At 40.6% G+C, this 27,870-nt stretch overlaps 1 long non-coding RNA gene across 4 annotated transcripts in view; it reads right to left on the bottom strand.

Annotated features, from left to right (window-relative positions):
• The window catches only part of LOC129700959 (uncharacterized), a 50,976-nt gene extending 33,483 nt beyond the window's left edge, over positions 1–17,493 (bottom strand). For all 4 annotated transcript variants that reach the window (XR_008724128.1, XR_008724126.1, XR_008724125.1 and 1 more), the window contains exons 1-2: positions 16,902–17,493; positions 7,917–8,028 (exon numbers count right to left, since the gene is read on the bottom strand). This is a non-coding gene — a long non-coding RNA (uncharacterized LOC129700959). The remainder of the gene's footprint in view (positions 1–7,916; positions 8,029–16,901) is intronic.
• Between the last annotated feature and the right edge of the window lie 10,377 nt (positions 17,494–27,870).

Below are 27,870 nucleotides of genomic sequence, written 5' to 3'. Positions count from 1 at the left end.
TTGAATAAGGTGAATGCACACAGGTTTATCCCAGGGAAAGGGAAATCAAAACTTCAAGGGCATGGGTTTAAGGTGAGAAGGAAAAGATTTAAAAGGAACCTGAGGGACAACGTCTTTACACAAGGTGTAGTGCATATATGGGACAAGCTGCAAGAAAAAGTTGAGGCAGGACCAATAACATTTAAAAGTATTTGGATAAGTACATGGATAGGAAAGGTTGAAGGGACATGGGTCATAGACAGGCAAATAGACCTCGCTTAGAAGGGCATCCAGATCAGCATGGACAAATTGAGCCAATGGACCTATTCTCTGTTGCATTACTCTATGACTGAATGTATTCTCCAATGCAAGTGCCAGTATTTTCTGTTCTGTTAATGGATTCCAAAGAAAGTCACCATTAGAGCACTGTTGGACAATATTGGCCAAAAAGTGTCATTTATACTGGCATACAAGGAATCCTGAACCTATCCATGAAATGAAACTAGTCTTTGGGTAACTGCTGAATTCACCTGCTAATTCTGGGCCATTATTTCCTTAGATCTTTTACAGTATGGCATTAAATATTTAGCTTTGAAACACAATCCAAATTAAGCCTAAGAATGGGAAAAAGATAATAGTCTGTACGGAGTTTGTACATTCTCCACATGACCGTGTGAGTTTTCCCCGAGTGCTCCTGTTTCCTTCTACTTTCCAAAGGCATACAGGTTTGTAGGTTAATTGGCTTTGGTAAAAACTGGACTGGAATCTAAACGTTCCCCAAAGGTATCATCAGGGAAAGGATTGATAGAGACTGCAGATACTGGGATATGCAGTAAAAAAAAACTGCGGGTCAAGCAGCATCTATAGAGGCAATGGAATAGTGTCCCTAGTCTATAGGATAGTGCTAGTGTGCGGGGATCGCTTGTTGGTGCTGGTCGCCGAAAGGCCTGTTTCCGCATTGTATCTCTAATCTAAACTAAATTAAACTAAACTAAACTAAATCACTAGGAATTGTGGATTACAGAATCTGCTCAGAAATGAGGGTGGTTAGTGGAACCAGATAAGGGAGGACGCAAGGCAAAAGAGAAACAGTGTTGAGAGGGGAACGGAGGAGTGGACCGAATGGGTAGAGTGTATCAATAATAGACAGCTGAAACCAGGAGAAGAACAGGAAACCAAGACTACAGTGAATGGGAATGTAGGGACTGTACGAGAGGGCCTGAGTGGATGGGGAGAAAGGAGAAAGAAACAAAGAAACTGCGGGTTAATTGAAACTGGAGAATTTGGTTCATGTCACTGGGTTATAGACTATCCAGGCAGAGTATGAGATGCTAGTTTGCATTTGGCCTTCCCTGACATTAGGGGAGGCTGTGGACAGATAGGTTGGTGTGGGACTGGCCAGGGAAGTTGAGACAGCGACAAGTGGTTCATGCTTGTAACCCCTTTACAAGTGGCTTTGCATATGCTTTCCTGAGTGGGGTTTTTTGACATCATGGCTTAATTAGGATGATTTGGAAAATTGTATGTGGAACAGATTAATGAGCATGCATCTAATCGTTGTTTTCAAAGGAAATGAAATAAAGGTCTAGCCCTGTCACCCATAGAATTCTGAAGCAGGCCAAAACAAGTAGAGCATGCTGAGATGTGCAAATTAGAACCCTGCGGTAGCTGGCTGTTAAAGTAGTAGTACCAGTTGATACTTCCAGAACTAATGCGTACAAATTACAGGCATTCATTTAAAGATACAGAAGACAAAACATGGGTATAATTGTAAACCTATACAGAACGTGATTATACCGCACTGTGATTATACCAAACTGTGAATTACATGTGCAATTTCCTTTCTATACTACAAAAATTGTTCAAGAAATTTCCTAAGGTGGGACCAGAATTGAGAAGATGCAATAATCAAGCAAGATGAAATGGCCTGGACCCCTTTTCCTGGTAAGTTTGGAGACTAGAGAAATTTAAAGTTTTGAAAGCATTGAATCGAGTGGATATGGAGAAATTGTTTTCATATGTGGTGATTCTACAATACAATACAATACAATACCGTTTATTGTCATTTGACCCTCAATTGAAGTTCAAACAAAATTTGGTTTCTGCAGTCATACAACAAGAAGAAACAATTAACAAGACACACAATTAACACAATTCACACAAACATCCATCACAGTGAATCTTCTCCCCACTGTGATGGAAGGCAAAGTCTTGTCTCTCCCCTTCTCTCCATTCTTCTCCCGATGTTAAAGCCCCCGGCGGGCGATGGCAAGTCCCGCGGCCGTCAAGGCTGCGCCGGGCGATGTAAGGCCCTGCTCCGGGTCTTGATGTTGGAGCCCCCGGCGGGCGATGGCAAGTCCCGCGGCGGTTAAAGCTGCGGCAGGCGATGTAAAGCCCCACTCCGGGTCGTTTTCAAACCCACAATTCGGGCGGGAGAAGTTGCCGTTGCGGGCACTCCGAAAAGCGGTTTCCCACCAGGGACCCGCGAGCTCCTGATGTCTCCGTCCACCGGACCTGCGGCTGGAGCCTCCGAAGCTCCAGAGTTGGGTCGCAGCCGCGTGCCACCACAGCTCTCCATGCTCCGAAGCCGGCCAGCTCCACGGTGGTAGGTCCGTGGGCTCCGCGACTGGCTCCAGCAGGTTTTTTATTTTTGTCCCGGTTGGGGGGTATAGGTTGTTGTGGTTTATATATTGTTTTTAGCTGTGTATATGTGGGGGGTGGGGGGAGGAGGTGGGGGAAATTTTAAATCTCTTCCCTGTACCGGGGACCCGTCAGGGAAAGGTCGGGTCCTCCGTATAGGGAAGAGATTTAAAAGTTTCCCCCGCCCCCCACATATAAACAGCTAAAAACAATATATAAACCACAACAAACTATACACTCAACGGGACAAAATTAAAAAAAGACAGACGGGCTGCAGGGGCCACTGCCGCGAGTCGCCGCCATTTTACATAATAAAGGCATTTAAAAGCAGAATAATGATGGATCCATCAAACAAAAGTTATAGATGTTTTAGCATTGATTTATGTCAGAATGTGGAACCTGCTGCTACCCAAATCAGATACCATTGCGATTTAAGAAGAACCTTAACATGAAGGGGGAATATAATAATAACTAATTAAAGATGACGAAGCACTTGATATGGTCACCAGCATTAACACTCTGGGACAAGTGACCTGTTTCAGTAAAACACAAAATGCTAGAGGAACTCAGGCAGCATCTATGGAGAGAATGGACAGACAGGGTTTTGGATTGGGACCCATCTCCAATCATGGTTCTACCATAGTTTAAGAAAGAACTTCAGATGCTGGTAAAATCAAAGGTAGACAAAAAATGCTGGAGAAACTCAGTGGGCGAGACAAAAAAGCTACCTTGAGTTTCTCCAGCATTTTTTGTCTACCTCTGGTTCTACCATTGCCTGTTTCATTGCTGTAGTTACATTAAGATCAGATACAGTAGATTTACAAAATGTTTCCAGCCTTATTTGATAACACTCTGAAGTTAAGTTCTGAATTTTGGCGTCACTTACATTTACATTAAGCTTGATGTTTAAATGTTTCTGTATGAAAACAGAATAATATATTTTCACAGATAACCAAATCACTGTAGGTCAAGAAAGACTGAGTCAACTGTGCATAGAGAGTTCAATTAGAACTATATTTATTAATGTTTAATTCACAATCCTGTTTAATGTTCAATAAATTTTAAATATGGAAAGTTGTAGGACAATTGAAATATTAATTTCATGTTTGTAATATAAAGTCAGGTCCACTATTGGCACCTCTCAGGCTCAGTGATAACAGTCAGTAATGTTCATGTTTTACATTGGTGTTACTGACTCATGCTGCCCTCTACCTACTTGTCTAATATTGTATTCCATGGATATTCATAAAAATATCTCATGATCACTATTTGATAGTTCCAGACTTTGCTCAAGTGTTTCTTCATTCTCTCTGAAAGTGGACTTTTAAATAAAACTTAATTATATGTATGGTGTTTGACCTGAAGCAATAAACTGCATTATGTTTTAAAATAAAATGAGATCACTGAAAAATATTCTTGAAAATGAGCAATTTATCTTCAAACACTTCTGCTATGTAAAGAGCATGTCATGTTTTCCACAAAGGTAGGGTATCTCACCTCAAAAAGCATCAAATGATGATGCATTTTGGTGTTGATTATGTTTAGCATTAAACAAATTGCTTGAGGAACTCAGATAGTCAGACAACATCTGTGGAGGGAAATGGACAGACAATATTAAGAATTGGAACCCTCCTTCAAGTCTCTGATTTTGTTTGGTTTTGTGAGGAGCCCTGAGATGCTTTGCAATATTAAAGCGCTGGTGGAAAGTTGTTGTGCTGATCATAAATAACAATCGTCATTAATCTGATTTACCCCACAAGCTAATACTATTGTGCCTAATCTGCTATCATCCACTAATATTCAGATGAAGATAGAAATTAACCACTATGGCTTTTTTACTCTTAAATCTAGAGACTAAAGGTAAATGCAGCATTTCATCCCTTGCTACTGATCTAACATAAAGCCAGTCACTTGTTTATTTCTCTTATTTTTTCACAGCATTAATACTATAATTTATGAGTTATCAGTAAGTGATCCATAATGTATTTGGTAAATGAATCCATGAATCACTTTCTATTTAAAGTCCACACTATGGTGGACTCTGATTCATTACTGAAATTAGAATAATGTCATTGGGTGGGCTCCGTCATGCAACATTATCTTTTACTTTTATCCATAATAGCAGGAAAAAGATGCCATGTTAACCTAAACAGCTGAGAACAGATGATGACAATTTAATAGAGGAAGTGAATAAGGTCCTAAAGGCTTTGTTCCACCTTTGAAAACTGAATACAGGTCACACGTTTTATATTTCTCTTGCGATCTCTGTGGGTTGGACAAAGTGAGTTCGATAAATGAACACAATTAAGATGTCAGGAAATTATTGCAAATATATTTATCTTTAACATATTAGTAGTAATTTTTGTAGTCAGCTATTAGTGGTGTGCATTTACTTTACAGAGTCAAATGTAGGCAGATGTGGCTTCATACTTGGAAGAGAGAATGAAATATTAGCGTTTAAATTGATTTGAATCAATTAGTTTCGGGGAGAATAAATAAAACTGAATTTATAATGAAAATAATTTAAGAGAACATGAGTATTCAATGAATATTTGTGTCTGCAAAAATTAATCTATGTCGGGCCAAATTAAATTGATTGTTGACACCACATTCAAGTCTTTTCACTTTATTCCGTCATGCCATGTTCACAAGAGGGAATTTTTAACACTAATCAGCTTATACTGGGCGATGATAGGAGTTGTTAAATGGAGAAAATGCCTCACAAATTTGGGTTCAACACCTGGTATCCTGATGATGCTTGAAACGCAGCCACTCTCCCAGAAGGTGTGTCAGAATTTATATTGTTAATGAGCAAAACACAAATTGTTGGAGGAAATCGATGAAGGGAAATGGATAGGTGAAGTTTTAGGCCAAGATCCTTCTTCAAGAAAGGATGGGTTAGTTATTCAAGAAAGGATGGGTTAGTTATTTTTATATTGGGCTAAATAACATCTAATTTTCACATTATTGCATTATTTCCTTTGATGTCCTACCTCAAAAATAGAAAACATCACAGAGAGCTGATAGCCACCTAATATTATTACCTGAATAGATGCCGGGAGTGAATAGATGCCTGGACTTTATTGTCACTAGCCCACTGCCCATACACACTGATCAGAGTCCCCTCTCTTCCAAATCTATGCCATCCAAATCCAGAATGGCAAATATTTTGAGTGGTGCAATTGCTGACAAATGGAAAGCCTTAAACAATGTCCCTTGGCACTGCGAAATATTTAATGACTCCCAATAATGAACAAAAATGATAAACTTGTAATTGACCTTCATAAATTACTTCCAAAATGGAAATACACCTGGAGTAATTCTAATAATTAAATATGTTGATGGAAAAAAAAACTAAGGAAAAAAAGAACAACTTATTTCTCTGGTACACAAAAAAGCTGGAGAAACTCAGCGGGTGCAGCAGCATCTATGGAGCGAAGGAAATAGGCAACGTTTCGGGCCAAAACCCTTCTTCAGTCTGAAGAAGGGTTTCGGCCCGAAACATTGCCTATTTCCTTCGCTCCATAGATGCTGCTGCACCCGCTGAGTTTCTCCAGCTTTTTTGTGTACCTTCGATTTTCCAGCATCTGCAGTTCCTTCTTAAACAACTTCTTTCTCTGCATCTGCGGTCTTACAAGCCCCATTGAAATCAATGTGCTTGCAGATTGCTACACCAATATAAATTTAAAAGTGGAGTCTGGCAATCTCAGAATTATCTATGTGCCACTTCCTGAAGGTAATCAATTAATAATAGCTTCAGATCATGAAATTATGTTTTCAGGAGAAGATGATGTCAAGAGCTTGCTTTTTGCTGAATTAAATGAGGAACTAAATGTCACTATAGAAAAGCTCTTTATGAAGAGAGTTTGTTTAAAATGTATTTACTGCAGTTATTAAACAGCAGAGTATTTCTTTGTGTGAGATAGAAACACACATCAAAGGTTTAGATGTCCTTGTGGTTCAACCAACAACTGACCCCTGACATCATTGTTACATCCGATGTCAAAAGGCTGCTAACAATCTCTCACAATAAGGTAATACCTTCAGGTCACAACTTGGCTCAGCAGCCAATTAATCACTCGTGCACGTGGACACTGAGGATTGTCTGCAGCTAACCAACTAGACAAAGATCCACTTTTACAGTCCATCAAGAATACATTAAAAATGTCCTAATTTAGTGTAAATTTATCACATTTCATTGTCCTAATTCATTCAAAAATATAAAAGTAATTATTCTCTGGTTTCTGTGAATGTGTAAAGAAATCTAGAATTTGTTGACAGCTGTCAATGTATTTTTTTTAATAATCCTTAAAAATTCATCCTATAGTCAGCCAGACTTTATTTAAAACAATTATATATTCTAGGATTTACTTGCATCTTGAAGTATTTTGTGTCTATGAAGCGAAGGAAATAGGCAACGTTTCGGGCCAAAACCCTTCTTCAGACTTAACGCAACGCGCGTTAAGATATTTTTAAGATATTTATACCTCGATAACTTTTACAATATACCACCGATCAGAACAAAACTTGTTGCATTCGCAGCACAGGAGAACGGTGAGTAACCTGGCGAAGAATTGTAGTGCTTTTGCATATCGTTTTTGTGCAAATAGAAAAACTCTGCAAACCGGAGGAGCACATGATCAGAGTTTTAGTTATGTACTAGACCAAGCGCAGACCCGTTGGGTCTGCTCCCCAATGGTGTGATCCCCCAACCCAATATTCTACCATGCACCCGTCTCCTCCAACGGAACTGAAGCCGTTCCCAAATGTAAGATTCCAGCACTCCCCTGCCTCCCTCAGCAGTGGATTGAAAATAAATTCCAATTGCACCTCCCTGCCTGCTGCAGCAGTTCCAATTGCAATACCAATTGGCCCTCCCCCTCCTGTTGAAGCATTTGCTGTGATATTCCATTGAGTTGAAAAGTTCAGAGTGTTCCTGTCTTGCAAATTTGTTTCGAAGTGTGTTGGAAGCTGATAGGAAGGAGCAGCGAAACAAAAGGAAGAAAGGCAGCCGGAAGCCAGACGGACGGCAGGCGGCAGCCACAGACATTTATATAATAATAGATAGATAGATAGATTGTTGCTGAGGTTAGTGTGGTATAATATTCAAGAGCCTGGTGGTTGCTGAGAAGAAGCTGTTCTTGAACTTGGTGATCACAGTTATCTGACCTGTACCTTCTTCCCAATGGTAGGTGAGAAATGAGAATGTGGCCTGGGTGGGGGGAGGGGGTCTATAATGATATTGGATTTGAGGCAGAGCCTCTAGTAGATTATTTTGATGATGGAGAGGTCAGTACCTGAGATGGACAGGACAGTATCTGCCACTCTCTGCAGTCTCTTTCATTCTTGGGTATTCAAGTTGCCAAACAGGCGGTGATGCATCCGGTCTGTATTCTCTCTACTGTACACCTGCAAAAGTCCATGAAACAAACATGAAAAACATAAAATATCCATACAAGCTTGAAACTGAAAATTAACAGGACAATAACTATTCTGAAAACTTCCTCCACATAGTCAACCTCTCCAACAGAGATATTTCAAGGAAAATCAATGACATTTTCATAAATTAGATGCATCAGAAACAAGCTAATTAGGCTCAAAATCAATAACCCCTCTGGGACATGTAGTATTTACACCAGACTGATGAAAAACACAAGGGAAGTGATTTGTGAAGCACTGACAATCATTATGAGGGACTATTGCTCCCTAGGGAGGTTCCAGATTAATGGAATTAGGCAAACATAGTGCTTTATTCTGAAAGGCCAACAAAACAGAGACAGTTAGGTACAGATAGATTACAGTTATTACTGTTTCGGCTAAAATAACAAAATCAATTTTCTGGATGAAATATGACAATTATCCATACAACTATAATAAACTGGTTAGCAGCAATGTATTTCAGAAAAGGAAGATCCAACAAGATGTAACATGCTGATTGGCTTGTAGAAAGCACAATCATGTGAGTTGCCTTGACATCAAAAGGCAATTGACAAAGTTCATTGCAAATATCCATGTATTAATTTCAAAACTTCCAGGAATTTTGAATAAATTCTATCACAGGTACAAAAGCGTTTTGAAGATAGGAAATAAAGTATATTCTTCGTACATCACTTCAACTTGGAATAATTGCTGAGGGTAGTATCCTAGAGCCTCTATTGGAAACATTGTAACTAACTCCATCATTAACTTAGATTTAGGAATTCAATGATAGATATTTACATTCTTCTTTATTGCAATGAAAAGTGGAATGCAAAGAAGAATTTTGAAAATGTAGAATGAGTTTGACATAATATAAAAGTGACGAGAACAATGACAGATAAACCTTCATGCAGTTGAATATAAAGCATCATACTAAGTAAGAAGAAACTTCTGATAAAGGGGTGGAAATTTGGCCCCTGAGCTATGTTTCAGAATCAGAGTGCAAATCCCATCCATTCCTATATATTTACATTTAGTGCACATTGGGAACTCAACTAGTTTAACAATGAGATGGGATTACAGATCCTTGAGTTAACTCTGTGATGAAGGCAGGCCAATGCAGCCATATTCAGCCAAGAATGCCAAGGAGAAAGATGTCCTTTAAATGTATTTCTTATTCCTATTAAATCTCTCCCCTCTCACCTTAAACCTATGTTCTCCAGTTCTTGATGCCACTACTCTGGGTTAAAGACCGTGCATTCACACTATCTAGTCCCCGCATGATCTTATAAACCTCTATAAAATTATCCCTCATCCTTCTGCACTCCACGGAATAAAGTCTTAGCCTATTCAACCTCTACCTGTAGTCAGGCCCTTGAGTCCTGGCAACATCCTCATAAATCTTCTCTGCGGTCTTTCCAGTTTAAGAATACTGTTCCTACAACAAGATGACTAAAACTGAACACAATACTCTAAATGTGGAACATAAAAATTTGTATGTGCATACAGTATGTGATAGGGTGCAATTGCATGTTTGAAAATGCACTCTGCCGCATCTGATTCCATATTCAAACTTTGTTAATCTTTTATAGTGCCATGTGTTAGTTTCATTGTAAATATTGCTCACATGTTTCCTTGTCCCAATGTGAGCAAAATCGTACCTTCAATTTTAAAGAACCACAGAACAGCTCAGGTCAAAAAGCCACTCAATTTTTCAAGCTATAAGATTTCAGGCCAGTCATGTCCCCTAAGTTTCTCACATTTCGCTCCTTGAGTATTTATCCATTTCCCTTTTGAGAGTTCCAGTTGAATCTTAATCCACAACCCAATCAACAGTGAGCAAAAGCCAACCATTATTGTGTAAAGTTATTTTTCCTTGTGTTGATTTTGGTTCTTTTGCCAGACACCTTAAATTGGAAAAGTTTCTCTCTACCCAAGTCCTCCAGCATTTTAAATACCCCTGTCAAATCTCTTGGCCTCCACGATCCAAGAAGAACAATCCAAATTGTTCCAGTCAATCCACATAAACACAATCCCTCATCTTTTAACCATCCTTACAAGTCTCATCGTACCTCTCCAAGATCTTAAATGTTCTTCCTAACAGGGACAGAATACTCCAGCAGGAGCTGATTTTACCATTTGATGTATCTACTTGGCTTTTGTTCATTGTGTCTTTAGCCAGATACGCATTTGCTTTATTGCTACATTGTTAACCTTTCCAACTGCGATTAAAGATTTGTACACCAGGTCCCATGAGCTTGTCTCGACTAGTAGCTCCCATAAAACTGAACCATTTAACTTATTCATGATAAAAATGTATCCCTCACCCTCTTCTGCATTTAATTTCAACAACCATATGAAACATGTGAAGGCTGTTATTTCTGAAAGTTTGCTGTTTTTCCTGAACATGGAGTGTCAGAATTGCAACTCCTAACTTTTGATGGAGAATTCCAATGATGTACGTTTACATTCACCATTAGAGTCGGTGAGTCATTAAATCTTACAGTATGGAAACAGGCCCTTCAGCCAAACTTATCCATGCTGACCAAGATGCCCATCTAAGCTTTACCAACATTTGAAGTAAGAATTTTATTGTGCTGTACTTTTGTGACTCTCAATTCTTGACTTTACTATCTTAAATCTTACTGCTCCCAACAAATCTACACATTCTGATTCTTGATTCACGACTCTAGGAAAAAGACTGCGTGCATTCATCCTATCTACGCCCTCATGATTCTATGCAGCATAAGATCTCCCTCAGTCTCCTACACTCCAAGGAGTAAAGTCCTAGCTTGCCCAGTCACATTTCTTAACTCAGACCTCAGGTCCTGAAAACATCCTCATAAACCTTTCTGCATTCTTTCCTTAATGTATTTTTCTGTATCAGGGTAACCAAACCTGAATACAATATTGCAAGTGTGATGTCACCAAAGTCTTGTACTAGACCAACATACCATACTCAATTCCCTAAAGGGCCCGTCCCACTTGGGTGACCTAATCCGCGACTCATATTCGCAGCATGGTCGACATGAGGTTGTAGGAGGTCTTCGTTACTCTCCTTCATGCTCGAGAGTGGTCTCCATGTACTCGAGGCCTCAGCTAGGTCGCGGTGGTTTTTCAATATGTTAAAAAATGGCCGCGAGTTAAAAAAGGTTGCCATGGAAAAAATCGATACTTTTTTTACTCGTAGGTATAGTCGTAGTAAGTCATAGTAGGTTGGCATGTTAGTCGTAGGTAATCGAGGGTAGTCGAAGGTAGTTGTAGGTAGTCTTCATCATAGTCGAAGGGAGGTCTTTTAGAAGGAGATCGAAGGAGGTTGCCTTCACTCCCCACTATTTGGTGTCCAATTTTCCCAAAGTTAGTCGTAACTAGTCGAAGCTGGTCTTCAACATAGCTGAAGGCGGTCTTCTACAGTCGAAGGAGGTCTTCACATGTCATTTTTTCAAACGCTTCTAAAATCGCCAATTAGGTCGCCCAAGTGGGACAGCCCCTTAACTGATGAAGGCCAACATTGACAAAAGTCTTCTTCATCACCCTGTCTACCTGTGATGTCACTGTCTGGGGGAATGTGAACTTGTACTTCTGGGTCCCTCTGCTCTCCAACACCCCCGACAGCATCGCCGTTCACAGTGAAAGTCATACACTGGTTTGACTTCCCAAAATTCAATACCTCGCACTTAGCCAAATTAAACTCTATTGGCCATTTGTTGGACCACTTACCCAACTGATCTGACCCTGCTGTGATATTACCCATTTTGGTGTCATTTGTAAACTTACTATTAATGCCTTGTTCATAATCTTCCAAATTGTTGATCTAGATGACAAACAGCAATAGGCTCAGTACTGACCCCTGAGGCATACCACTAGTCATAGCCCCAGTCCAAAAAACAAACTTCCAATATCATAATATGATTCCTATCATCAAGCTAATTCCGTATCTAATTTGCTCGCTCTCACTGTATCTCATGTGATCGAACCTTCCAGAGAGGCCTCCATGTGGGGACCTTAGGAAAAAGCTTTGCCTTCATATGGACTATGTCTACCAATCTGTCCTCGTCGACATTCTTGCTTACTTCCTCTCCATCCCAAGTACGTATCCATGCCCTGAGTTCATCTACCTTACCTGTCAGGATTCTTGCACTGAAATAAATGCAATTTAATCCAACAATTTTATTTTGTTCCCTGCCATGCTCCAGTCTGTCCTGTCTACTGAACTTTCTGTCATTGACTTCAGTACCAACTTCCAGTCTCTCATCTGCCTCAATACCGCTTTGGATCCCATCTGCCTGCCAGTCATTTAAATCATTCTGGGTAGCATTACCAAACCTGCTGGTCAGGATATTAGTTCCCCTCCAGTTCAAATGCAATTTGTCCTTCTTGTACAGGGCATCACTGACCCAGAAGAGATCCTAATGGCCCAAAAATCTGAATCTCTGTCCCCTCCAGCAACTCTTCAGCCACAAATGCATTTATTCTATTTTCCTATTCCCCCCCTCACTAGCACGTGACACTGGGAGTAATCTAAATATTACTATGCTTGATGTCCTGCTTTTTAACCTTTTTGCCTAACTCTCTATATTCGCTTTGCAGGACATCCCTTTTTCCATCTACCATTTGTGCCAATGTGCTTAACAATGTCTGACTGCTCACCCTCCCCCTTGAGAATGTTCTGCAGCGGTTTAGAGACATCTCAATTTTGGCACCTACAAGACAACACACCACCCTAGTGCTCCATTTGTAAACCACAGAATCTGTCTGTCTCCCTATTCTATCAAGTCTCCTAACCCTATCGCCCTATCTGACTTTACCCTTCCCTGCTGTGTGCCAAAGCCAGTCTTGATGTCAAAGACCTGGCTGCTGCTTTTGTTATCATTAGCCAGGATTTTGCCATAAATGCCATGTGCCTTTTCATGCCTTTTTTGATGATTTCAGGAAGATAATGCCTTTTTCACGATTGTGCCGAAATCAGACTTTTTTGCCGTTTTAACGTAACTTACAAGAAAATTTATGCCAGCGTAGTGAAACCCGGCTGTAAGTGGGTGTTAAGTGGTGATTGGAGAGGGGTGCGTGGGAAAGGGTCCAGTCTTTACAAAGTGGAGTCATGCTTTAAGTAGGTGTGAAGTGGTGAATGGGGAGGAGTATGTGGGGAAGGGTGCAGTCTTTTCAAATTGGAATCAAGCTGTGAGTAGGTGTTGGTTGGGGTTACCAGGGTTAAGTTTCTGTTTATCGAAACTGCAGTAGAACTCGCTCAGGTCATTGGTCAGCTGACGATTGTCCAAGGAGCGAGGGGGTTTTCCTCTTGTAGCTTGTGATTTCTTGCAAGCCCTTCCACAATGAAGAAGAGGCATTTGCTGAGAATTTGCACCTCAACTTCTCAGAGTACCTTTCCTTGGCAGCTCCTCTTCTTAGCTTGTACTTGGCCTGTCTGTAGAGGTCTGCATCCCCGCTCCTGTAGGATCTACCCCTGCAAGCGTCAAAATGCCTAAAGTCAAGTCGACGCCTGGTAAAAAAACCTGAACGATTTGGTGAGAGTATACGGGAGTGATATATTCTCCACAGACAACTGTGTGCTGTTTTGCAATGCATGTGAGAAAGCAGTGAATCATGACAAAAAATATTTCATCTCCAAGCATGTACAGACAGCTAAACACAAGTTGGCGGCAGAGAAACAGAAGGTAGGAAATATGCAATCTTGTCTCCTCACAACATTTACTGCTGGCTCGAAACGCAAATCTGAATTTCCGAGTGATCTGTGCAACGCATTCATTGATGCTGGAATTCCACTGGAAATTAGAAAACAAATCTCTCAGAGGTTTTTTAGGGAAATACACAGAGGAACATATACCAAGCAAGTCATCATTACGGAAAAATTATGTTGACAGCAACTTCAACATTGTTGTGCAGAAAATTAGAGATGAAGTTGCATGCAACAAAATATGGATCTCAATAGACGTGATAACTGATGGTGTGGGGAGATTTGTTGCCAATGTGGTCATTGGTACACTGGAGACAGGTCAACCATCAAAGGAGGTGTTCTCAAGAAATTAATGGGCCTCTACCTCCCAGAGAAAACTTTCAGCACCACAACAATCCATCCCACATCTTTACCCAAGCTCAAAACAACGCCACCACCACCACCACCAAACCATCACCCGCATTCCACCACGTTCTCATCCACTCCACCTCATAACAACTCAAACCTAACACCACCACCAGTTCAGCACCCATAAACCTAGCCCCGATTCACCACCAACCTCACTCTATCCTCACATACCGACCTTAACCCAGCCCACATCAGCTCAGCCCATCCCATCTCAGCCCGGCTCAAATCGAGTCAGATCGGTTTAGCTCAGACCAATCTGAAGAAGGGTTCCAGCCCGAATGTTACCCATCCATTCCTGCCACAGATGCTGCCTGACCCACTGAGTTAATCCGGCACTTTGTGTTTTGTAATCTCAACTCAGCCCAGCCCAGCTCAGCAGATCAGTCTGAAGAAGGGTTTCGGCCAGAAACGTTGCCTGTTTCCTTCGCTCCACAGATGCTGCTACACCCGCTGAGTTTCTCCTGCAATTTTATCTACCTTCAGCAGGAACAAGCCCAGCTCAGATCAGCTCACGACCAGACCAGACCTGGGATAATTGGTATATCAGATGCTAATTAAGTACATGCACGATTCACATTCTGCTGGCCATTTGCAATTACCAATGGGATGTGACACTTGAAACTGCGCAGTGCCGGACGCTCCAACTGAGATCAATGCAATCGATCATATGATTGGCGATGAATAGCGGATCTAATCGATGCTCCAATACTCGGTACACTGCAAGAATGCCATTCAAAGAGTGAGAGGATTCAGTTAGACAGGGTCAGGTGGGAACCAGTCGATGGTCTGTACCAGGAATCTGCATAGGAAACCAGAGTTATAAAAATAGCGCTACAAATTACTTAGAACCGGTAGCACTTGTAAATTAAAAGCAGCATCTCGACAATAATACCTTGTTATTTTATTTCCAAGAGACGTGCATACACAGAGTATGCTTCAGGGGGGAATGAAAGTTATTGGGCGTGAAGCCATATTAACTGCTCATATCAGATTCGTTCACATTCCTGTCGAGTACTTTCAAATAAATTGAAGCTGCCTTGCCATTTTTCTCAAATGATACATTGAGTCTGACTGCGCTGTTGTACCAGACTTTTTTTTTTAAATCATAATTTCATCTAAAGCGCGGTTGTGAAGGAATCCGCTTTGCCATTATAATCTCAAACTCATCGTCCATCATCGGCTTTTAATATTGAAGTATTTCTCGCCACCCGTTTGGCACCTTTGCACGATGCAGATTGTGGGCATTTCCCAGATTTAAGACGTGTTTGTTCTGCTACAGTTTACAACCAAGTTTACAGCCCAGCGTCTTGGAGGCTGGGGTTCGTGTCAAAGTACATCGTTGGTTGGCAAAGTCATATAAAAAGCAAAATTAACTTGTCGCAAGTTAGTTTTGTTGTAAATACCAACACGAGGTGTTAAATAATTGTCAAACCTGCCTGGCACTGATATCTCAGGAGGGAAAGGGAGGGGAAGGGAAAGTTTGCAAAGTGCTCTTCTCTGCTGTAGTGTTTGGAGACTAAGCCGCACTAACAGTGAGTGGAAAGCAACTCAAAGTAAGTTTGCATTGAGATGCCGATCTTCTGTGAATTTATTTTAACCCGGTGGTGCTTATTTTCTGTTATGTTTCCTGTATTCCGCATTCAATAGATATGTGTGCCCACTATTACATTAGATCAATATTTCGTGTAAATACAGTTCGCTTGTGTTTGACTGAAGCATTCGCCAAAAAAATAAATGGTATATGCCGAATTTTTAGACTCCGTTATGCATAGCAACATCTGGATGAGAAACAGTATCTGTATTAGGCCACGGATGACCTTGGACCTTCATCTATATAGCCGAGTTGTTTATATAGGAAATATAAAAAGTATAAATATATTATTAAGTAACAAGCGAGACGCATAATTTTTAAATTATGTTTTAAATCTATTGATTCCGGAGACACGTGGGTTACAACAATGAATTGCTGGGTGTTGTGGAGACCGTTCAACATATCTGACCCAATCTCTTCAAAGTTGTAAGATACGCGTGACTTTGTCATGTCACTGTCGTTTGGCAATAATTCGATGCTGTGCACTTGCTGAAAGCGAACCGGTCCTTTTATTTTTGTTCAGATTCTACTTTGACCTGATTGGTGAATTTATAAAAAAAACGCGTTAAGGACTCTGCGATTAAGAACACACTTGCGCGGACAAATAAAACAACAAAAACATTGCAACCACTGTGGGAAATCACTGCTAATGTGAGTGTTGCGCCTCTCCAATCTGAAAGTGCGGCATAAGGAGGAGAAATAGCGTTCGCGCTTGCTTATCTTGCTTGCAAAAACAACTTGGCAACGCCAGATAAGCACCTCGCAGCTTTCCCCGTCAGTCATCCTTTGAGGCTCTTTGGTCTTCACAGCATGGCGGGAGCGCAGCTGAATACCTCGCAAAATACATCTGAAACACATTAGCTCGCCAGCATATTCACCAAGAGCTGGCTGATAAATAGGCGTCTATATTTACAGCTAAACTAATTGCCTGCATGCACGGACGGATCGCCGCATGCTTTCGAACAAACCTGACTACGTTTACACGTTAGACAAGCGGCCTCTTCTGCTTCGGCACCGCTTATGTAAATAGAAGTCTGCTCATCTGTATTTCAGCACAACCTGTTTTACAAGAGAAAGGGACCTAAGGATATACTTTCACTGGCCATATATTTTTATAAGCATACAGATACATCGCACATGTAGTAATCCGAGAGATGGACATCACATTACCTTCATCTGGTTCCCGTTGCTTCCGGTATGTTGTTGTTCTTCGCTCAATTCCCATCACCCCCGCACTTTCCTCCTGCACCGCTCACACTAACAGCACCAGATCAACCCCTTTCGCGTTCTTCTCCCTTAAAGATCACTCCCGCAAAAGCGTGTGTACCTCTGGTCATCCGCAATTCAGCTCCTTTTGCTGGCGAGCACCCTCCACGTGTGAGCCTGCACAGCGCGGCTGAGTTCACACGACGAGGTGCCTTCAATGCACAGAGCGTTCTGCTTCCTGCCAACTCTGCTCTCGGTGTTAATCTAGAGTCATGGCTTAACTTCACTCTGCGGAGACGTTTATCCAACATCGCTTGTGTTCAATTTGGCTTTGTAAACGTGAATATACATTGACTGGAGAAACGCTAGTTTTTGGCCGATGCCTGAATGTTGCACTTACCCGTCCAGCAGCACACACCGGTGCATCGGGCCCTATGTCCCTTAAAGCCTCGGTCATTCGGTCCTGGCTGGCCTTCATCCCTCCATAAACTTCAGCCAATGGAAACCCATTTTCCCAGCCTTTATCTCAGACCTGTACCATGCACTAATCTCCCTTGTGCTCACTTGGTCACGTATACATTGGAATTCTTCCCCTTTATCTTTTCCTTAAAGCCCCCCCCCCTTAAAAGTACTTACGAAAAACACCTTTTAGTCGTTGTTTTAATCATCTACTGTGTTTTTCTTTCTGTGAGCTGCCTAGTGCCACTTTTCTACACTAAAGGTGCTGTGTAATGGAGGGATATGGATCATGTGCAGGCTGATGAAATTAGTTTATCATCACATCATATTTGCACAGACTTTGTGGGCCAAAGAACCTGTCCTGTGCTATCAAACGTATATTGTTTGTGCCTTGCTGAACCTAACACACTACCATTCAATAAGGCCTTGGATAAGGAAAACAGGGCTCGCAAACCCATTTCTTACATCACATAACCTTTGACATTGTTTTGGGTGGTTAGAACAAGTCTGGGGATGTTTTCCAGTATCCAGTTCTAATGTTCAAGCCTTCTGCTTACTAATACTTTCATGTGTAGACTTTATACATGATATTGAAATGGGTTAATTCAAAATCCAGAACATCCAATTCTGTCAAACATCCGCTCAATTCTCAAGTGCCCAGGAGAATCAACATTGCTGCTGGAATTAAAGACTTTGATCAAGTAAAATGACATCCCACTCCTTCACCCTTGTGTATGTTGCAAGGATGGAGATATAATGTTAAGATGTGTAGGAAGGAACTGCAGATGTTGGTTTAAACCGAAGATAGACGTCACCCATTCCTTCTCTCCAGAGATATTGCCTGTCCCGCTGAGTTACTCCAGCTTTTTGAGTTTTTACAGTGTTGAGAGTTGTTTTGGCATGCAAGGAAATGGGCTTTGGTTCAAAAAATGATGGTTCAAAAAATGTACAGGTGAAGAGCATGCACCCCCAGGCATTTACCACAATATATTAAGAACCCACATAAATGTTTCTTGAAAACTGTCAAATTTAAATTCCAATATTTAGCCTAAGTGTTGCAGGAATTGTCAAGCAGCAAATCACCATAGCAAACTCAGATACCCCAATGTTGCTTTTATACAATTCACCCATTGGAAGACATTTTGGAGTTGTCTGATGGAACTAAGTATTTGCAGTAACTCTAAAAATCATAACTGTTTTTAACTCTTCCTTTTAAGAAATAATCCATATTTATAAAAATATATATATTTTAGTGATATTTTGTTTCATCTGTATATGAGAGATTTATAAATTACTTCATGTTAATTAAGGATTTGTGACTTTCCCTGCTTCAGATCATTGTGTGTATTTGCCTTAATAGGAGCAATGATCATTGCTATAAATATTATGCATAGCAAAGCACTCAGATATGATGTTGTATTTACACAATTCATGGCTTGGAAGATTTTTGGCATTATAACATATAACCATATAACAATTACAGCTCGGAAACAGGCCATCTCGGCCCTACAAGTCCGTGCCGAACAACTTTTTTCCCTTAGTCCCACCTGCCTGCACTCATACCATAACCCTCCATTCCCTTCTCATCCATATGCCTATCCAATTTATTTTTAAATGATACCAACGAACCTGCCTCCACCACTTCCACTGGAAGCTCATTCCACACCGCTACCACTCTCTGAGTTAAGAAGTTCCCCCTCATGTTACCCCTAAACTTCTGTCCCTTAATTCTGAAGTCATGTCCTCTTGTTTGAATCTTCCCTATTCTCAAAGGGAAAAGCTGGTCCACATCAACCCTGTCTATCCCTCTCATCATTTTAAAGACCTCTATCAAGTCCCCCCTTAACCTTCTGCGCTCCAGAGAATAAAGACCTAACTTATTCAACCTTTCTCTGTAACTTAGTTGTTGAAACCCAGGCAACATTCTAGTAAATCTCCTCTGTACTCTCTCTATTTTGTTGACATCCTTCCTATAATAGGGTGACCAAAATTGTACACCATACTCCAGATTTGGTCTCATCAATGCCTTGTACAATTTTAACATTACATCCCAGCTTCTATACTCAATGCTCTGATTTATAAAGGCTAGCATACCAAAAGCTTTCTTTACCACCCTATCTATATGAGATTCCACCTTCAAGGAACTATGCACGGTTATTCCCAGATCCCTCTGTTCAACTGTATTCTTCAATTCCCTGCCATTTACCATGTATGTCCTATTTTGATTTGTCCTGCCAAGGTGTAGCACCTCACATTTATCAGCATTAAACTCCATCTGCCATCTTTCAGCCCATTCTTCCAAATGGGCTAAATCACTCTGTAGGCTTTGGAAATCCTCTTCATTATCCACAACACCCCCTATACTGGTATCATCTGCATACTTACTAATCCAATTTACCACACCTTCATCCAGATCATTGATGTACATGACAAACAACAAAGGACCCAACACAGATCCCTGAGGCACCCCACTAGTCACCTGCCTCCAACCCGACAAACAACCATCCACCATTACCCTCTGGCTTCTCCCATTCAGCCACTGTTGAATCCATCTTGCTACTCCTGCATTTATACCCAACAGTTGAACCTTCTTAACCAACCTTCCATGAGGAACCTTGTCAAAGGCCTTACTAAAGTCCATATAGACAACATTCACTGCTTTACCCTCGTCAATTTCCCTAGTAACCTCTTCAAAAAATTCAAGAAGATTAGTCAAACATGACCTTCCAGGCACAAATCCATGCTGACTGTTCCTAATCGGACCCTGTTTATCCAGATGCTTATATATATTATCTCTAAGTATCTTTTCCATTCATTTGCCCACCACTGAAGTCAAACTAACAGGTCTATAATTGCTAGGTTTACTCTTAGACCCCTTTTTAAAAAATGGAACAACATGCGCAGTACGCCAATCCTCGGGGACTATTCCCGTTTCTAATGACATTTGAAATATTTCTGTCATAGCCCTGGCTATTTCTACACTATCTTCCCTCAATGTCCTAGGGAATATCCTGTCAGGACCTGGAGTCCTATCCACTTTTATATTTTTCAAAAGTGTCAGTACTTCTTTTACTTTGAAACTCATAGTATCCATAGCTACTCTACTAGTTTCCCTTACCTCACATAATTCAATATTCTTCTCCTTGGTGAATACCGAAGAAAAGAAATTGTTCAATATCTCCCCCATCTCTTTTGGCTCTGCAGATAGCTGTCCACTCTGTCTCTCCAATGGACCAATTTTATCCCTCGTTATCCTTTTGCTATTAATATAGCTGTAGAAACACCTTTGGATTTACTTTCACCTTACTTGCCAAAGCAACCTCATATCTTCTTTTAGTTTTTCTAATTTCTTTCTTAAGATTCTTTTTACATTCCTTATACTCCTCAAGCACCTCATTTACTTCATGCTGCCTATAATTATTGTAGGATTATAGATGTTCAATTTCCCTTGAAAACCAGGGCTCTTTCCAATTTTTACTGTTTCCTTTCAACCGAACAGGAACATAAAGATTCTGTACTCTTAAAATTTCCCCTTTAAATGTCCTCCATTTCTCTTCTACATTCTTCCCATAAAACAAAATGTCCCAGTTCTCCTTTTAAATCATTTCGCATCTCATCAAAGTTAGCCTTTCTCCAATCAAAAATCTCAACCCTAGGTCCAGTTCTGACCCTCTCCATAATTATATTGAAACTAATGGTATTGTGATCACTGGACCCGAAGTGCTCCCCAGCGCATTGTCTCGCAAACCCTTCCCTTTTCTTATTAAGAAATAATTCCTGTTTACAAAGCAAAATATGGTATCATAGTGATATTTGATTCATCTGTAAATGAGAGATGTGTAAATTCATAGAACATAGAACAGTACAGCTCAGGACAAGCCCTTCAGCCCATAGTGTATGTGCTGAACATGATGCTAAGACCAATGTTTAACCACATACACAAAATCCACATCCCTCCATATCTACAGTATGTGCCTAACTAGAAATCTGTTAAATGCCAGCATGGTATCTGCCTCCACCATTACTCCTCATCAGAACGTTCCAGGCACACAACACCGTTTCTGTGAAAAAAAACCTGACCTGCACATGCCCCTCTCACCTTAACACTATGCACACCTCACCTTAACGCTATGCCCCCCAGTATTCAATATTTACATCCTGGAAAAAAACAACTAATAGAGCTGCTGCTTCCCTGCTGCAGTAACTGAGTTCAATCCTGACCTCAGGTGAGGTTGTGCGGACTTTGCCAGTCTTCACAGTGGCTGCATGGATTTCCTCTGATGCTTAATTTCCTCTCACATGCCAATGATGTTAATTGGCTACTGTAAACACTCCCCTGAGTTGAGTGTTAGTATGGGGGGGGGGGCAGTTAATTGCTCTGCGGGGGAAATAAAATATGATAAGTGTAAATATGTATTCATTGGTACAGTCTCCATGCACCTAAGGGTCTATTTCTGTGGTGTATGACAATTATATTTTATTACAAAATGACACGTGGAGAAAAATTAAAAGAAAGAGAGAACGAGGGCATAATAAAGAGAGGGTGGACAGTGAAAGAAAAGGTTATGTAGTCACTTTTAGCATATTGGATGACTGGCAGCCAACATGTGCACAGCAAGTCGGCATGAGCACCAAAGAACAAATGTTACAAAGTCTTTAATGTAGCCAGAAAATTACTATATTTTATTAAGTAACCTGGTGAAAGAAAATGTTAGAATTCTAATTTTGATTAAATGGAAAAAGAAAGCAGACGAGGAGCTAAAACAGCGAGAGAGTCAATCAGTTTTGACTATGAATTTGACAAGTCCATTTTGGAGCCTTGAGCAAATAATCTTAACTGGCACTTCTGTATATCACTGACGAAGGATAATACTTTCAAAAGTGCCATATTTTAGAATAAACACAAAACAGAGTGTTCTCATCTACCATTACAGATTTGAGAGCAAGTGTAAAGAGCAATAAAGGAGTTCCCGCATGTTCAACCAAAATATTAAATAAATGTCCTGCTTATTTATTTCCCTGCTGTTTGCGGAAGTGCTTTATAGAGAATTAAAATATTTCATACAATAACAAACTTGATAAGTATGTTAGCATGTCCATAGGTTCAAAAAAGCCAGAATATGAAATTGCCATTCTTCCTTCTATTTTAGCTATTAACTTTCATTGCAATTTTCAATGTGAGGTGAGTTGAGCAGGTGAAATGGTTAATGGCCTTTTGTTTATTAAGATGTCAACAGTTTAATGAAGTAGAAAACCTTTTTTGTTTGCTTTAGTAAAGGGTTAATGTGACACCCGTACTCATTCTGACCTGACAGAAACATTTTGTCTCTCAACCCATTTTTGCGACCACAGTCTGCTCCCCCCTCAAAAAGTCCCCACCATACTGGCAACTTCATCTAGCAGCTATCTTATTTTCTTCCATACCAAGTTGTAAAGGTGCTAAAGAGAACCCAGTTCATATCTGAAGCTTCTTCAAATTGATAGCTGAAAATAAGTCCTTTGCCCTTCAGATAAACATTGATTTTCAACCCTTTTTTAGATTGCACGTCAAAATCATTCCCTTTGATTCTCTATTACTTCTTCTTTAATTCTAAGAAAGCAAAAGTTGTGTCAAATGTATAAACTTTATACATTTTCTTTTCTATCAAATAAATACAACAATAAACTCACAAAGCTTTTATAAAAATACATTAAATATGAACCTTATCTGAACAAAGGTTTGAATATTCCCTTTCATGTTTCCTTCAATATTAAAAAAAAACTACACACAAAAAGCTGTTGGAATCAAAAGAAAAATATATCAACACATTAGATCATTAAATGATGCATGACATGGATTTAAACGTTGCAAGTTATCCTTAACAAGGAATCAAAACTTAGGGCAGAAGTATTAAGTTGAGGCATAGCTTTGGGAAGTAACTGTGGCCTATAAGTCAAAGTTTTAATAAAATGTTTATCTTTTCTTTTAAAAGCTATTAGAATCCCATAGGCACTATTGTTTCTGGTGAAACCTTCTCAAACTTACAACTTAGTGTAAAATAATCTCCCAAACCCCCCAGTTATTCTTTTCAGCGGCTTATTCAAGTTACACACTAAACCATGTGGAAATAATTATTTTCTTTATATATCCTATGAAACTCTTCATACTGGCTCACTATGTGCTTTGACCTATGTTGGCTCATGGCCCAACAACAATGATTTTAGAATTATCAGGTTTGGCCTCAAAGCCTTCCATGGGTTTTTCGTTCCATTCTTCATCTCTGTAACTTACTATTGTTCAACAATCTTTTGAATTCTCAGCATCCAGTTCTAGTTTCTTGTGAATTCTTAATCTGCAGCATTTGAGTGTTAGTTACTGTTTCCAGCTACCAAAATCTGACACATCGGAATTCATGGCCTAAATGTCTCTGTCTCCCAACTCTCTTAGGGTGGTCCCAGAGTAGGGGTATCAAGGACTAGATGGCATAGATTTAAGGTGGAAGGGGAAAGATTTAATAGGAACCTTACGGGCAACTTTTTCACACAGAGGAGGAAGGAGTTGAAGCAGATACAATAACAACATTAAAAGTAATTTGGACAGTTTCATGGGTAGGTATATGGGGCATGGGGCATATTTAGAGGGATATGGGGCAAATGCAGGCACATGAGATTAGTCAGTATGGGCAAGTTGGACCAAAGGCCTGTTTTTGTGTAACTGTGATTTGATTAATGTCTCCTTGTTTGATGCAAGGTTTGATCCTTGACCAAATATTGATTATCTTTCCTATTACCACCTAATGAAGTAGAGTGTCAAATGAAAGTTGGAAACATTCAAGTCAAGTTTATTCATCACATACAAATACGAGATGTGCAGTGATTGTAATTTGGGAACAATTACTGGTTTCAAAGCAGTGTAAATGTATGCATTCCGTTATTTATTGATACAGCTTAGTTTTCAGAACATAGTGTATTAAATTAATAACAAACAGAAATTGCTGGGGTTACTCGGCAGATCAGGTAGCACCTGCAGAGAGAGAAACAACGTTGAATTTTATGTCTATGGACATACAAGAAAATGAAAAGCTTATCATACTTCATCAATTGTTTAATGAATGTGTTGTGTTACAGTGTTTGCATTAATGCATTTTGAATAACAATTGAGAGATAAAAGGACCCCGTGGCCAACTTGTCCATACCATCAAGGTGATCAGTGCCTTGAAATCAACAAGATTTGGCAAGACATCTGATAGGAATATATGTGTTTCATTTGGTTAAAATTGATTATGCTGTGCTTAAACTGCAATGATGCAATAAAATGTAAGCACCTCAGATTTATTGTATGTTAGAGTGCCTAAGTACAATGTCACGTTAAATGTAAGTGTATGTTATCAATAACATCTACCACCTGTGCAGGAAGAAATGTCTTGCAAAACCATTAATACAGTCACGTGTGTAATAGATCTGGCGGGAATTGAGTTGAAATGAAATGAAATTGGATGGACAAAAAAAACCGAAGGGCTGAATAAAAGTTAGTGGAAACTGATCCAATGATTCCTTAATTATATGGAGGGAAGATGGCTGAGGTAAAATTCCTCCATTCATTACCAACGCTCTCGAAGGGCATAGTAGGAATAGATGAACAAAAAAAACATCTGAAACATATTAAATACCATAATATGCGATCTGTTTATAAACACTCGGCAAAATCTGAGCAAAGAGCATAGATACAGACAGATGGATTGTATATTGGTTAATCACGTTATTTCTTCAATGCGTTCCATTTAATAAAATAACAAGTGTTTGCATGGAACTGTTTTTGTTTGGTTGAAATTCATTTCTACTGTACGTCTGATTTTCAAAGCGAGAAACCATGTAATATTCTCCTAACCTGAAGTAATAACTAATGTTGCACGAAACAGATGGGAGTCTTTGCGTGTGGGCTTTACTATATAGGTTAAGTGAAAATTGATATATTTTTAAACACGAGCTAAATATTACCATATTTACATTTTTCCTGTTTTCAGTTTGAGTTCCAAAGGTCCCAGGCTGTGTTAGACATCATTTGAAACCCAAACCCGCTTCATGCTTATTTATTTTATTATCCTGTTGGACTAAGTGTTTACAGAGAAAGTACCACATCTGGATTAGATAATTTGTTTTAAATTAAGGGTTCGATGATTATCATGACTTTTGTGATTAAATCATCTTAAATGTATAATTTTCATAGGAAAAATAGCAGTCGAAGAGTTAAAAAAAAACTTCCACAGCAGCCCTCATAATTTAATCGCTGCATATGCACATGGTATTGAGTCAGAATCTCCTGCTTATGATATTTTGAAGAGACGCATGAAATATTCGAATGAGGAAATGTGTTTGATTAATCTACTAGAGAGGTGGGCATGCTCATTATTTCAAATAGCGCCGTCTTAATACGGATATTTTTCATGGCTTTCAAAAGCTTTGAAAGGTGATCACTATTGCAGAGCACCCCATCACTATAATGAAGGCAACACAATGAGCAGCTGGTACAACCGCTGCCTCACAGCGCCAGAGACCCGGGTTCGATTCTGACGTTGGATGCTGTCCGTGTGGAGTTTGCACATTCCCCCTGTGACTATGTGGGTTTCCTCTGGGTGCTTCAGTGTCCCCCACATCCTAAAACCTTTTGTAGGCTAAGTAGCCTCTGTAAATTTCCTCTAGTGAGCAGGAAGTGGATGAGAAAATTGAATAACATGGAACTAGTGAGAATAGGTAATTGATGGTCGACATGAACTTGATGGGCGAAGGGCTCTTTCTGTGCTCTATCTTTTAAAAAACTTAAACTTTCAGCGGTTAGATAATTCAAATACATCTCATTTATGGGTCAATAAACCTGTTCAGACTCCAAAATGAAATACAACTGATGTGTTTTGCTGAATTATGAAAATAATTTTAATTTAGCTTTTAATATCATGTTCAACGTGGAGGTTGAAGACGCGGAAAGATGTAATTAGATTAGCTTTTGAGCCTACTCCATTCACGAAAACTACACTTGATCCGTATCCTTACTTAATTGTTTTAGTTCAATATCCTATGCTAATAAAAACCTTTAAATCTCAGATTTGATATCAGTGAGCTGGCAACGAACGCTTATACTGGGAGAACTCCTCACTCGTATCATCCTTAGCATGAAGATCCGACAGCACCGACTTAGCCCCCCTACACATCAACGGCGAGTGTGTGGAGAGGGTCAACACCTTCCGGTTTCTCGGCGTCCATATCGCTGCTGACTGCTCCACTCCCCTGTCTCACTCCAATCTCTCACCACAGGAACGCTCTGCCATCGACTCACTACGCAACAACCCAGATTTGGTTATCAAACCCGCTGACAAGGGAGGTGCCGTGGTAGTCTGGCGCGCCGATCTCTACAAACTGAGGCCACGCGCCAACTATCGGACACCTCCTCCTACTTACCCCTGGACCATGACCCCATGACGAGCACCAGGCCACCATCTCCAGGCCCTACCCGACCGATTTTCCAAACTCATCGTTGATTTTACCTTCTCCCTAAAATCCACAAACCAGATTGTCCCGGAAGACCCATTGTCTCCGCCTGTTCGTGCCCCACCGAACTCATTTCCAAATACCTTTACTCCATCCTATCACCCTTTGTTATCCCTCCCTACCTATGTCCAAGACACCTCAGACACTCTCCGTCGTCTCCGCGCATTCAATTCTCTAGGCCCTCACCCCCTCATCTTCACCATGGACGTCCAATCACTATACACCTCCATCCCCCACCACGATGGCCTCACAGCTCTCCGGATCTTCCTCCACCAGAGAAGCAACCCATACCCAGCCACTGACACTCTCCTCCGCCTAGCGGAGCTGGTCCTTACCCTCAATAACTTCGAGTTCGACTCCTCCCACTTCCTCCAAATACAAGGCGTAGCTATGGGCACACGCATGGGCCCCAGCTATGCCTGCCTATTTGTAGGTTACGTCGAACAATCCTTGTTCAATACATACCAGGGCCCCATCCCCAACCTCTACCTCCGCTACATCGACGACTGCTTTGGTGCCACCTCCTGCACCCGCACACAACTGACTGACTTCATCCACTTCACCACTAATTTCCACCCGGCACTGAAATACACCTGGACCATCTCCGACACTTCCCTACCATTCCTTGACCTCACTATCTCCATTGCAGGTGATAGACTTCTAACCGACATACACTATAAACCCACTGACTCCCATGGCTATCTGGACTACACTTCTTCCCACCCTGCTTCCTGTAAGGACTCCATCCCCTACTCCCAATTCCTCCGTCTACGCCGTATCTGCTCCACGGATGAGGCGTTCCACACCAGGACATCTGAAATGTCCTCACTATTCAGGGAACGGGGGTTCCCCTCCTCCACCATAAATGAGGCTCGCACCAGGGTCTCTTCCATACCCCGCAACACTGCTCTCTCTCCCCATCCCCGCACTCGCAACAAGGGCCGAGTCCCCC

Source organism: Leucoraja erinacea, chromosome 10 (genome assembly GCF_028641065.1).
Source record: "Leucoraja erinacea ecotype New England chromosome 10, Leri_hhj_1, whole genome shotgun sequence".
NCBI lineage: Eukaryota > Metazoa > Chordata > Chondrichthyes > Rajiformes > Rajidae > Leucoraja > Leucoraja erinaceus.
The sequence above is the reverse complement of the archived record's forward strand: the minus strand, read 5'-3'. Positions and strand labels throughout refer to the sequence as shown.